The 14333-nt window shown below is 45.0% G+C and overlaps 1 pseudogene; it reads left to right on the top strand.

Moving 5' to 3' along the window:
- LOC115124436 (uncharacterized protein C8orf34 homolog) overlaps window positions 1-14333 on the top strand; it is a 71514-nt pseudogene that overhangs the window by 25883 nt on the left and 31298 nt on the right.

The following is a 14333-nucleotide window of genomic DNA, read 5'->3' as shown; positions in this document are numbered from 1 at the left end:
GCTGGTTGGCTGGCTGGCTGACTGGCTGACTGGCTAGTAGATAGTAATTATTGATGGATTATGGTCTGGTCGTACTGCCACAGATTTCTCCATGTTGCTAACAGGCTGGAAGACTAACTCCAGGTTGTTTCCCAACTGTCTCCCTATCCCCTATATAGTGCACAACTTTTTACCAAAACCCCATGAGCCCTGGTTAAAAACCAGTACACTATATTGGGTGCCATTTGGGACACAGCTGTTGGCTAGCCAACCCTCTGGATTATTCTATAAATGTAGGGAAGATCTATGTCTCTCATCGGGTCTCTGCCTTTAGACACGCTGAGTACCAAATGACATCATTTCCCCCCCCATACTGTATAGTGGACTACTTTAGACTGGAACCTTATTAAGTGCCTCTGGTCTAAAAGAGTGCAATGAATAAGGTTCCATTTGGGACACACCGATACTCCTCCCTGTACAATCCATCATATTAAACCAGTGGGGGCTAAGGGTGTCCTGTGATGTCACAGTTGGCAGTGATGTCACATTAGGGTTTTACTAAAGTAAATATCCTAAATGACTCCCTATTTGTCCAAATAGGGCCCTGCTCAAAAGTAATTCACTCTGGAAGAAATAGGGTGCCATTTGGAATCGTCTGTAACATAAAGGAGAGCATGGATTATAGCTACACCAGGAAGGCACCAAGGTGGTTTCATGTCTCACCTGTACAACAGACTCACATGTACAGTCGTGGCCAAAAGTTTTGAGAATGACACAAATATTAATTTCCACAAAGTTTGCTGCCTCAGTGTCTTTAGATATTCTTTGTCAGATGTTACTATGGAAATACTGAAGTATAATTACAAGCATTTAACAAGTGTCAAAGGCTTTTATTGGCAATTACATGAAGTTGATACAAAGAGTCAATATTTCCAGTGTTGACCCTTATTTTTCAAGACCTCTGCAATCCGCCCTGGCATGCTGTCAATGAACTTTTGGGCCACATCCTGACTGATGGCAGCCCATTCCTGCATAATCAATACTTGGAGTTTGTCAGAATTTGTGGGTTTTTGTTTGTCCACCCGCCTCTTGAGGATTGACCACAAATAGAAAACATTTCAACATCTTGGCCCTGTTCTGTTATAATCTCCACCCGGCACAGCCAGAAGAGGACTGGCCACCCCTCATAGTCTGGGCCCTCTCTAGGTTTCTTCCTAGGTTTTAGCCTTTCTAGGGAGTTTTTCCTAGCCAACGTGCTTCAACACCTGCATTGCTTGCTGTTTGGGGTTTTAGGCTGGGTTTCTGTACAGCACTTTGAGATATCAGCTGATGTAGGGCTATATAAATACATTTGATTTGATTTGATTTGAAATTCTCAATGGGATTAAGGCCTGGGGAGTTTCCTGGCCATGGACCCAAAATATTGATGTTTTGTTCCCTGAGCCATTTAGTTATCGCTTTTGCCTTATGGCAAAGTGCTCCATCATGCTGGAAAAGGCATTGTTCGTCACCAAACTGTTCCTGGATGGTTGGGAGAAGTTGCACTCGGAGGATGTGTTGGTACCATTCTTTATTCATGGCTGTACTCTTAGGCAAAATTGTGAGTGAGCCCACTCCCTTGGCTGAGAAGCAACCCCACACATGAATGGTCTCAGGGTGCTTTACTGTTGGCATGACACAGGATTGATGGTAGCGCTCACCTTGTCTTCTCCGGACAAGCTTTTTTCCGGATGCCCCAAACAATTGGAAAGGGGATTCATCAGAGAAAATTACTGTAACCCAGTCCTCAGCAGTCCAATCCCTGTACCTTTTGCAGAATATTAGTCTGTCCATAATGTTTTTCTAGGAGAGAAGTGGCTTCTTTGCTGCCCTTCTTGACACCAGGCCATCCTCCAAAAGTCTTCTCTTCACTGTGCAGATGCACTCACACCTGCCTGCTGCCATTCCTGAGCAAGCTCTGTACTGGTGGTGCCCTGATCCCACAGCTGAATAAACTTTAGGAGACGGTCCTGGCGCTTGCTGGACATTCTTGTGCACTCTGAAGCCTTCTTCACAACAATTGAACTGCTCTCCTTGAAGTTCTTGATGACCCGATAAATGGTTCATTTAGGTGCAATCTTACTGGCAGCAATATCCTTGGCTGTGAAGCCCTTTTTGTGCAAAGCAATGATGACAGCACGTGTTTCCTTGCATATAACCATGGTTGACAGAGGAAGAACAATGATTCCAAGCACCACCCTCCTTTTGAAATTTCCAGACGGTTATTCGAACTCAGTCAGCATGACATTTTTTTTGGGGGTTCAGTTCATTTGCATGGCAAAGAGGGACTTTGAAATGAATTGCAATTCATCTGATCACTCTTCATAACATTCTGGAGTATATGCAAATTGCCATTCTCTAAACTTTTGGCTACGACTGTACAATGCGTGTGTCCCAAACTACACTCTATTCCATATAGAGCCCTGTGGGCCCTGGTCAAAAGTAGTGCACTATATAGGGGACGGGGTGCCGTTTTAGGACTCATCAGGTCTGTGATCAGTGGGATGAAAAGGGGTGAATAAAGAGTGGTCTCCAATCACAGACCTGGCAAACCGGCCCTTACCAAATGATGTCTGATGACAGGAATAGGTACGAGTAGCAACCATAGGACTCGTACCCAAACGACACCCTATTTCCTATTATAGTGTACTACTTTTGACCAGGGCCCAATAGGACAATGTAGGGAATAGGGTGCCAATGGGGACGTAAGCCCTACCTTCAGTTACAGAACTCGACCACTCGCGTCAGTCGATGTTCTAACCACGGAGGATAGGCTGAAACCCCCACGCTTCCAACCAATCAACTGTGGTTACCCAACGTTTTTTTATCACGTCCATAAAATGGAATAATTGCCTCTTGTTATGTTGGGACCTGCCGCCATCTTGAGGTTTTCAGCAATAGCTGGATTATTCTATAATGTTGTAATTGAAGGGTCGTTCTTTCTATAATGTTGTAATTGAAGGGTCGTTCTTTCTGTAATGTTGTAGTTGAAGGGTCGTTCTTCCTATAATGTTGTAGTTGAAGGGTCGTTCTTTATGTAATGTTGTAGTTGAAGGGTCGTTCTTCCTATAATGTTGTAATTGAAGGGTCGTTCTTTCTATAATGTTGTAATTGAAGGGTCGTTCTTTCTGTAATGTTGTAGTTGAAGGGTCGTTCTTCCTATAATGTTGTAGTTGAAGGGTCGTTCTTCCTATAATGTTGTAGTTGAAGGGTCGTTCTTTATGTAATGTTGTAATTGAAGGGTCGTTCTTTCTATAATGTTGTAGTTGAAGGGTCGTTCTTTCTATAATGTTGTAATTGAAGGGTCGTTCTTTCTATAATGTTGTAGTTGAAGGGTCGTTCTTTCTATAATGTTGTAGTTGAAGGGTCGTTCTTTATGTAATGTTGTAATTGAAGGGTCGTTCTTTATGTAATGTTGTAATTGAAGGGTCGTTCTTTCTATAATGTTGTAGTTGAAGGGTCGTTCTTTCTATAATGTTGTAGTTGAAGGGTCGTTCGTTATGTAATGTTGTAATTGAAGGGTCGTTCTTTATGTAATGTTGTAATTGAAGGGTCGTTCTTTATGTAATGTTGTAATTGAAGGGTCGTTCTTTCTATAATGTTGTAATTGAAGGGTCGTTCTTTCTATAATGTTGTAGTTGAAGGGTCGTTCTTTCTATAATGTTGTAGTTGAAGGGTCGTTCTTTCTATAATGTTGTAATTGAAGGGTCGTTCTTTATGTAATGTTGTAATTGAAGGGTTGTTCTTTAATTCTAATTTGACTCTCCTCTTTTTACTCTCGCTTTCTCTTTTTTTTCTCTGTTCCTAGCGCCGTCAGGCATTCTGGGAGACTGATGTGAAGGTAGTTGGAGGAGGTGGAGGAGGAGGAGGAGGAGGAGGTGGAGGAGCAGGAGGAGGAGGAGGAGGAGGAGGGAGCTCTTCCAGGGAGCTCCTGGGACAGACGGGAGGACTGTTACTAAGTGACTCCCTCTTCTCCAAAGAACTGGAGGACATGGGCAAACACCTCGCTGGTAGGCATCTGTCTGCGTGTGTACAGTGTGTGTGTGTGTGTGGGGGGGGTGTTATACAGTGACAATACACTGTGGGTAACTCAGATCAAACAGACACACACATGTGACAGAGAAAGAACATGGGGAGAGAGAGAGAGAGAGAGACAAAATGAACCTAGCTCCTGCCAAAGAACATACTTGGGTCTGGGAGCAGTTTGATTGGTTAACACACACTTCTGTGAACGAACACATTTTAAGTTACAAAAAAAAGCAGAACCAAAATATAAGGGCGGTCACTGTGCCTTTCCAATCAGGCTTGAATAAATGACAGTTGATGTCATGTCTGGGCAACTCTCTGAGACGGTCGTCATGGCTGAGAGAGAGAGAGAGAGAGAAGAGAGAGAGAAGAGAGAGAGAGAGAGAGAGAGAGAGAGAGAGAGAGAGAGAGAGAGAGAGAGAGAGAGAGAGAGAGAGAGAGAGAGAGCGAGAGAGAGAGAGACAGTGAGAGAGAGAGAGAGAGAGAGAGAGAGAGGGGGAGAGAGAGAGAGAGAGAGAGAGAGAGAGAGAGAGAGAGAGAGAGGTGTCACCCAGGTGTTTGTTTGTGCACGTCGCTCCATTTATCCGTGGGTCTCAAATGATAACCTTTTTCCTATATATTATCCAATGGATCCTGGTCTAAAGTAGTACACTATAAAGGGAATAGGATGCAATTTAGGATGCGGACTCTGCTTCATGTACAGCACATAGTCTCTACATTCCAGGGTTATGTGAAGCATATCGGCCCCACTTAGCCTGCTAATGTTATCCAGAGACACTCACAGCTGGTAAATATCTTATGACACACACACACACCCACAGGTTTTTTTTGTTTTAATAATCCTTGTGAGGACCAAATACTTGGATTCCCATTCAAAATCATATTTTCCCTAATCTAATCCTTACCCTTAACCTAACCCTAACTCCTAACCAAGGGTTGGAACCAAAATGATTTTTCCAATCATTTTATTTTTTCGTTCTGTTCCACTGTTACGACCTGCAAAAGCAAAATCTGAACCGGTTCGAACCCCGAAAAAATATGTGGTTCCTTTCTGTTTCTGAAATATATCTTTTTTTTTTTTACATTTAGTTAGACATTAAATGTCCTAACCAATAGGTGCAGTAAGGAGATCAATGGAAACTCGACCAACACAATGGAATTGCCATGGAAACGTGATGGGGGAAAGATTCCGGCCTATTACAATACATAAATCATCACGAATTTGATGATTGTCCCCCAATGAGGTCAGTTCATCTGTAAGACAAGACGAGTTTAGGGCGTGAGATGCGACTGACATTTTGTGAGTGGGGAGAGAGCGGGAGAGGGTTGAGGAGGAGGCTTGGATTCTTGATGTGATCACATGCATTATCTGAATTAGGCCCACAAAATTGTACCTACGGAGGAGTGGCTTCTATGAAGGAACTTTGAATGTCTTTGAACTTCAGAGAGTTGGTTTAACGTTGGACCTAGAGCTAGTTAGCTAGCTAGCTAACAATCTTGTGTTTTGCAGAAGAAAAATAAAAACACGTCTCACCTTTTTGTAGCTAATAAATCCAATGTGAAACGTGATTACTCTTGTATTCTTAACTAGCATTGGAAAAGGGAATCCATTCCTCTCTAATTAAAAATCCCTAGGCTACTATATTTCAGAGGGGTATCCTTCACACACACTGGCAGTAGATGGATGGCACTAGATGTTCAGCTGGCACTAGATGTTCAGACACTGGAATACGATTAATGTGACAGAGTGAGGGCTTTTGCATAGGTGCTGTGTTGCATTTTTTTGACGGACCAGAAAAAAATGCTTGGAACGTAAACCCCCCTCCCGCTAATAACCATTTCCAATGCTTTTAAAATATTGGTTCTGTTCCGGAACCGTATAGATCACATTCATTCGTGGTTCTGATTCTGTTCCTCTAAAATGTTTGTTCTTCTACAGTTTTCGGTTCTGTTCCCTGTCCCGCCTCATCCCAAACGTTAATAATAACTTTTCCAAACAAGTCAAACAACATTTATAATCAAACCTTAGGTATCCTAATATGCAAATAAACCATACAAATTTAAGACGGAGAATAGTATGTTCATTACCGGAGATGAATAAGAAAGAATGCGCTTTCCTCCACGCGCTTGGAAACACTACAGCCAAAACGGGATCCACCTAGAAAAAATACAATTTCTGGCTCATTTTTTGAAAAACTAGCCTGAAACTCTTTCTAAAGACTGTTGGTATCAAGTGGAAGCCCTAGGAACTGCAATCTGCGAGGACTTGGGCTTATAATTATAGTACTAGCCATTGAAAACAGTGGTAAGGTGAATTCTTTTTTTGGGGGGGGGTTTGTCCTCTGGGTTTTATCTGCCATATCAGTTCTGTTATACTCACAGACATATCTTTAGTAGTTTAAGAAACTTTAGAGTGCTTTCTATCTAAATCTACCGATTATATGCATATCCTAGCTTCTGGGCCTGAGTGAAAGGCAGTTTACTTTGAACACGCTTTTCATCCGTATGTGAAAATACTACCCCCTATCCCAAAGAAGTTAACCTAACTCCTAAGCCTAAAAAAAAAACGTTTTTCCTTCTGGGGACTGGCGAAATACCCCTACTTGTCAGACTTTTCCTGGTTTTACTATTTTTGTGAGGACTTCTGTTCCCCGCAAGGGTAGTTCCCCGCACACACTTCTGTCCCCCCGCACACACACCCATATGCTCATCTTCTCATTGGTAGCCTATTGTATGAGTCTTCCTCAGTGTGTGAGTGATGTCACCAGTAGAACAGAACCCTGGTTGTTACTCTGAAGGACACAAGTGGATGTCTTCCTCAGTGTGTGAGTGATGTCACCAGTAGAACAGAACCCTGGTTGTTACTCTGAAGGACACAAGTGGATGTCTTCCTCAGTGTGCGAGTGATGTCACCAGTAGAACAGAACCCTGGTTGTTACTCTGAAGGACACAAGTGGATGTCTTCCTCAGTGTGCGAGTGATGTCACCAGTAGAACAGAACCCTGGTTGTTACTCTGAAGGACACAAGTGGATGTCTTCCTCAGTGTGCGAGTGATGTCACCAGTAGAACAGAACCCTGGTTGTTACTCTGAAGGACACAAGTGGATGTCTTCCTCAGTGTGTGAGTGATGTCACCAGTAGAACAGAACCCTGGTTGTTACTCTGAAGGACACAAGTGGATGTCCTGTGTTGGCACCATGTTCACTTTGAGCTCTTAAAAATATGAATAAAAGCTCTTAAAAAGACAACAGTCGATTATCTCCATCTTTCCAGTAATAGACTAGTTTCCAACACTCTGAGAATGAGTAAGAAACCAGCAGCACAACACTATAACACAGTACCTACCTACACTCTGAGAATGAGAAAGAAACCAGAAGCACAACACTATAACACAGTACCTACCTACACTCTGAGAATGAGAAAGAAACCAGAAGCACAACACTATAACACAGTACCTACCTACACTCTGAGAATGAGAAAGAAACCAGAAGCACAACACTATAACACAGTACCACAGTACCTACCTACACTCTGAGAATGAGAAAGAAACGTTTTCTCTTCGCCAGCAGCACAACACTATAACACTGTAACACAGTACAAAGTACATAGTAACACAGTAACACAGTAACACAGTACCTAGTGCACAGTACACTGTAACACAGTACACTGTAACACAGTACCTAGTGCACAGTACACAGTAACACAGTACACTGTAACACAGTACCTAGTACACAGTACACTGTAACACAGTACACAGTAACACAGTACACTGTAACACAGTACCTAGTGCACAGTACACAGTAACACAGTACACTGTAACACAGTACCTAGTACACTGTAACACAGTACCTAGTACACAGTACACTGTAACACAGTACCTAGTACACAGTACCTAGTGCACAGTACACTGTTACACAGTAACACAGTAACACAGTAACACTGTAACACAGTGACACAGTACACAGTAACACAGTAACAGTAACACAGTACAAAGTGACACAGTAACACAGTAACACTGTAACACAGTACACAGTAACACAGTAACACAGTACACAGTACACAGTAACACTGTAACACAGTAACACAGTAACACAGTAACACTGTAACACAGTACACAGTAACACAGTGACACAGTGACACAGTGACACAGTAACACAGTAACACAGTACACAGTAACACAGTAACACAGTACACAGTACACAGTAACACAGTAACACAGTACACAGTAACACAGTAACACAGTACACAGTAACACAGTAACACAGTAACACTGTAACACAGTAACACAGTAACACAGTAACACAGTAACACAGTACACAGTAACACAGTAACACTGTAACACAGTAACACTGTAACACAGTAACACAGTAACACAGTAACACTGTAACACAGTACACAGTAACACAGTAACACAGTAACAGAATAACAGCAGCATTACCACCCTTGATCCCACTGCTGGCTTACCTCTGAAGCTAAGCAGGGTTGTTCCTGGTCGGTTCCTGGATGGGAGACAAGATGCTGCTGGAAGTGGTGATGAAGGGCCAGTAGGAGGCACTCTTTCCTCTGGTCTATAATAAAATAGATCCCGATGTCCCGGGGCAGACCTTTCCCTGTATAGGGTGTCAGCTTTCGAACGGGACGTTAAAAACACGTGTCCTGACTCTATGGTCAGCTAAGATCCCGTGGCACTTATTGTAAGTTTAAAGGTGTTAACCCCAGTGTCCTGGCTAAATATCCAATCTGACTATCATGGCCACCTAATCATCCCCAGCTTCCAATTGGCTCATTCATCCCCCTCTAACTGTTCCCCAAGTTGTTGCTATGGAGACTGTAGCGGAGCCAGTCTTACCTATGGAGACTGTAGTGGAGCCAGTCTTACCTATGGAGACTGTAGTGGAGCCAGTCTTACCTATGGAGACTGTAGTGGAGCCAGTCTTACCTATGGAGACTGTAGTGGAGCCAGTCTTACCTATACAGACTGTAGTGGAGCCAGTCTTACCTATGGAGACTGTAGTGGAGACAGTCTTACCTATACAGACTGTAGTGGAGACAGTCTTACCTATGGAGACTGTAGTGGAGCCAGTCTTACCTATGGAGACTGTAGTCGAGCCAGTCTTACCTTTGGAGACTGTAGTGGAGACAGTCTTACCTATACAGACTGTAGTGGAGCCAGTCTTACCTATGGAGACTGTAGTGGAGACAGTCTTACCTATGGAGACTGAGGAGAGGAATGGAGAGTGTAGGGGGCTGGATCAGTGTTAGAGTTGTGATTAATGGACTCAAGATTGTAGGGGGCTGGATCAGTGTTAGAGTTGTGATTAATGGACTGATTACCATTTAAATGTATAATTTTATTTTTTTTATCTAAGCCGACATGAATTATTATAACTTCTCTACCTACTGCACTGAATGAAATGCAGTGAGTTTGTGGCTTTACAACACAGAGAACTGTCCTCTGGCACTACAGACACGAGAGAAGCCCTTGTGTGGACACGGCACACTTGGCATTCTTTTCTTTATGAAACGGCCTCAAGCCATCAGATGTCTTTGATTTCTAGTTGTTTTACGCCGAGTTAGTTTATATCGAAACAGAGTCTCTCCCCGCTAGGTAATTGAAGGGAGCTGTTGTACAACCCAATTCCTCTTCTTTCTAGCTGCTACTCTGTTCCATGATTCAATCCACCACCTCTCCTATTGTTTCATCTCGTACACCGAGTATTATGTGGTGGTTGCCGTCGCTTTCATCCTTTTTCCGTTTTAACAATCAAATGAGGCAAATCTATGTTATTTCATAATTGTCTTGGAAATTCTCTCTCTGTCTCTGTCTGTCTCTGTGTCTCTATCTGTCTCTGTGTCTCTGTCTGTGTCTGTCTCTGTGTCTCTGTCTGTCTCTGTCTGTGTCTCTGTCTGTCTCTGTGTCTGTCTGTCTGTGTCTGTGTCTGTCTCTGTCTCTGTCTCTGTGTCTGTGTCTGTCTCTGTGTCTGTGTCTCTGTCTGTCTCTCTGTCTGTCTCTGTGTCTGTCTCTGTGTCTCTGTGTCTCTCTGTCTCTGTGTATCTCTGTGTCTGTCTGTGTCTGTGTCTGTCTCTGTCTGTCTCTGTGTCTCTGTCTGTCTCTGTGTCTCTGTCTGTGTCTGTCTCTGTCTGTCTCTGTGTCTCTGTCTCTGTCTGTCTCTGTGTCTGTGTCTGTCTCTGTCTGTCTCTGTCTGTCTCTGTGTCTCTGTGTCTGTGTCTGTGTCTGTGTCTCTGTCTCTGTCTCTGTCTGTCTCTGTGTCTGTCTCTGTGTCTCTGTCTGTCTCTCTGTCTCTCTGTGTCTCTGTCTGTCTCTGTCTCTGTCTGTCTCTGTGTCTCTCTGTGTCTGTCTGTGTCTGTGTGTGTCTCTGTATCTGCCTGTCTCTGTGTCTCTGTCTGTGTCTGTCTCTGTGTCTGTGTATGTGTCTGTCTCTGTGTGTCTCTGTCTGTCTCTGTGTCTCTGTCTGTCTCTGTGTCTCTGTCTCTGTCTGTGTCTGTGTCTGTGTCTGTGTCTGTCTGTCTCTGTGTGTCTCTGTCTGTGTCTGTGTCTGTCTGTGTCTGTGTCTGTCTCTGTCTCTGTGTCTGTGTATGTGTCTGTCTCTGTGTCTCTGTGTGTCTCTGTCTGTCTCTGTGTCTCTGTCTGTCTCTGTGTCTCTGTCTCTGTCTGTGTCTGTGTCTGTGTCTGTCTCTGTGTCTCTGTCTCTGTCTGTCTCTGTGTCTCTCTGTGTCTCTGTCTGTCTCTGTGTCTCTGTCTGTGTCTGTCTCTGTGTCTCTGTGTGTCTGTCTGTCTCTGTCTGTGTCTGTGTCTGTCTCTGTCTGTGTCTGTGTCTCTGTGTCTGTGTCTGTGTCTGTCTCTGTCTCTGTCTGTCTCTGTGTCTCTGTCTGTCTCTGTGTCTCTGTCTGTGTTTGTGTCTGTGTGTGTCTCTGTGTCTGTCTCTGTGTCTCTGTCTCTGTCTGTCTCTGTGTCTCTGTCTGTCTCTGTGTCTCTGTCTGTGTCTGTGTCTCTGTCTCTGTCTGTCTCTGTGTCTCTGTCTGTCTCTGTGTCTCTGTCTGTCTCTGTGTCTCTGTCTGTGTCTGTGTCTCTGTCTCTGTCTGTCTCTGTGTCTCTGTCTGTGTCTGTCTCTGTGTCTATCTCTGTGTCTCTGTCTCTGTCTGTCTCTGTGTCTGTGTCTGTCTCTGTGTCTGTGTCTCTGTCTCTGTCTGTCTCTGTGTCTCTGTCTGTCTCTTTGTCTCTGTCTGTCTCTGTGTCTGTGTCTGTCTCTGTGTCTCTGTCTGTCTCTGTGTCTCTGTCTGTGTCTGTCTCTGTGTCTGTCTCTGTCTCTGTGTCTCTGTCTGTCTCTGTGTCTCTGTCTCTGTCTGTGTCTGTGTCTGTGTCTGTGTCTGTGTCTGTGTCTGTCTCTGTGTCTCTGTCTCTGTCTGTCTCTGTGTCTCTCTGTGTCTCTGTCTGTGTCTGTGTCTCTGTCTGTGTCTGTCTCTGTGTCTCTGTCTGTGTCTGTCTCTGTGTCTCTGTCTGTCTCTGTGTCTCTGTGTCTCTGTCTGTGTCTGTCTCTGTGTCTCTGTCTGTGTCTGTCTCTGTGTCTCTGTCTGTCTCTGTCTCTCTGTCTGTGTCTGTCTCTGTGTCTGTGTGTGTCTCTGTGTCTGTCTCTGTGTCTCTGTCTCTGTCTGTCTCTGTGTCTCTGTCTGTCTCTGTGTCTGTGTCTGTGTCTGTCTGTCTCTGTCTGTCTCTGTGTCTCTGTCTGTCTCTCTGTCTCTGTGTCTGTCTGTCTGTGTCTCTGTCTGTCTCTGTCTCTGTCTGTCTGTCTCTGTGTCTCTGTGTCTCTGTCTGTGTCTGTCTCTGTGTCTCTGTCTGTCTCTGTGTCTCTGTCTGTGTCTGTCTCTGTGTCTGTCTCTGTGTCTCTGTCTCTGTCTGTCTCTGTGTCTCTGTCTGTCTCTGTCTGTGTCTGTGTCTCTGTCTCTGTCTGTCTCTGTGTCTCTGTCTGTCTCTGTGTCTCTGTCTGTCTGTCTCTGTGTCTCTGTGTCTCTGTCTCTGTCTGTCTCTGTGTCTCTGTCTGTCTCTGTGTCTCTGTCTGTGTCTGTCTCTGTGTCTGTCTCTGTGTCTCTGTCTCTGTCTGTCTCTGTGTCTGTGTCTGTCTCTGTGTCTGTGTCTGTGTCTGTCTCTGTGTCTGTGTCTCTGTCTGTGTCTCTGTCTGTCTCTGTGTCTCTGTCTGTCTCTTTGTCTCTGTCTGTCTCTGTGTCTGTGTCTGTCTCTGTCTGTGTCTCTGTCTGTCTCTGTCTCTGTCTGTGTCTCTGTCTGTCTCTGTCTCTGTGTCTCTGTCTGTCTCTGTCTGTGTCTGTGTCTCTGTGTCTGTGTCTGTCTCTGTGTCTCTGTCTGTCTCTGTGTCTGTGTCTGTCTGTCTGTGTCTGTCTCTGTCTGTCTCTGTCTCTGTCTCTGTCTGTCTCTGTGTCTGTGTCTGTCTCTGTCTGTCTCTGTCTGTCTCTGTCTCTGTGTCTGTGTCTGTCTCTGTGTCTCTGTCTCTGTCTGTCTCTGTGTCTCTGTCTCTGTCTGTCTCTGTCTGTCTCTCTGTCTCTCTGTGTCTCTGTCTGTCTCTGTCTCTGTCTGTCTCTGTGTCTCTCTGTGTCTGTCTGTGTCTGTGTCTGTCTCTGTATCTGCTGTCTGTCTCTGTGTCTCTGTCTGTGTCTGTCTCTGTGTCTGTGTCTGTGTCTGTCTCTGTGTGTCTCTGTCTGTCTCTGTGTCTCTGTCTGTCTCTGTGTCTCTGTCTCTGTCTGTGTCTGTGTCTGTGTCTGTGTCTGTGTCTGTCTCTGTGTGTCTCTGTCTGTGTCTGTGTCTGTCTGTGTCTGTGTCTGTCTCTGTCTCTCTGTCTGTGTCTGTGTCTGTCTCTGTGTCTCTGTGTGTCTCTGTCTGTCTCTGTGTCTGTGTCTGTCTCTGTGTCTCTGTCTCTGTCTGTGTCTGTCTCTGTGTCTGTCTCTGTGTCTCTGTCTGTCTGTCTCTGTGTCTCTCTGTGTCTCTGTCTGTCTCTGTGTCTCTGTCTGTGTCTGTCTCTGTGTCTCTCTGTGTCTCTGTCTGTCTGTCTCTGTCTGTGTCTGTGTCTGTCTCTCTGTCTGTGTCTCTGTGTCTGTGTCTGTGTCTGTCTCTGTCTCTGTCTGTCTCTGTGTCTCTGTCTGTCTCTGTGTCTCTGTCTGTGTCTGTGTCTGTGTGTGTCTCTGTGTCTGTCTCTGTGTCTCTGTCTCTGTCTGTCTCTGTGTCTCTGTCTGTCTCTGTGTCTCTGTCTGTGTCTGTGTCTCTGTCTCTGTCTGTCTCTGTCTCTGTGTCTCTGTCTGTGTCTGTGTCTCTGTCTGTCTCTGTCTCTGTCTGTGTCTGTGTCTCTGTCTCTGTCTGTCTCTGTCTCTGTCTGTGTCTGTCTCTGTGTCTGTCTCTGTGTCTCTGTCTCTGTCTGTCTCTGTGTCTGTGTCTGTCTCTGTGTCTGTGTCTCTGTCTCTGTCTGTCTCTGTGTCTCTGTCTCTCTCTCTTCTGTCTCTGTCTGTCTCTGTGTCTGTGTCTGTCTCTGTGTCTCTGTCTGTCTCTGTCTGTCTCTGTCTGTGTCTGTCTCTGTGTCTGTCTCTGTCTCTGTGTCTCTGTCTGTCTCTGTGTCTCTGTCTCTGTCTGTGTCTGTGTCTGTCTCTGTGTCTGTGTCTGTGTCTGTCTCTGTGTCTCTGTCTCTGTCTGTCTCTGTCTCTGTCTCTGTGTCTCTGTCTGTGTCTGTGTCTCTGTCTCTGTCTGTGTCTGTCTCTGTGTCTCTGTCTGTGTCTGTCTCTGTCTCTGTGTCTGTCTCTGTGTCTCTGTGTCTGTCTGTGTCTGTCTCTGTGTCTCTGTCTGTGTCTGTCTCTGTCTCTCTCTGTCTGTCTCTGTCTGTCTGTCTGTGTCTGTCTCTGTGTCTGTGTCTGTCTCTGTGTCTCTCTGTCTGTCTCTCTGTCTGTCTCTGTGTCTCTCTGTCTCTGTCTGTGTCTCTGTCTGTGTCTGTGTCTCTGTCTCTGTCTGTCTCTGTGTCTCTGTCTGTCTCTGTGTCTCTGTCTGTCTCTGTCTGTCTCTCTGTCTCTGTCTGTCTCTGTCTCTGTCTCTGTCTGTCTCTGTGTCTCTGTCTGTCTCTGTCTGTCTCTGTCTCTGTCTGTCTCTGTGTCTGTCTCTGTGTCTCTGTCTCTGTCTGTCTCTGTCTCTGTGTCTGTCTGTGTCTGTGTCTGTCTCTGTCTGTCTCTGTCTCTGTCTGTCTCTGTGTCTCTGTCTGTCTCTGTGTCTCTGTCTGTCT

Source organism: Oncorhynchus nerka, unplaced genomic scaffold (genome assembly GCF_034236695.1).
Source record: "Oncorhynchus nerka isolate Pitt River unplaced genomic scaffold, Oner_Uvic_2.0 unplaced_scaffold_888, whole genome shotgun sequence".
Taxonomy (NCBI): domain Eukaryota; kingdom Metazoa; phylum Chordata; class Actinopteri; order Salmoniformes; family Salmonidae; genus Oncorhynchus; species Oncorhynchus nerka.
Note: the sequence above shows the minus strand (reverse complement) of the source record. Positions and strands in the feature narration are given on the sequence as shown.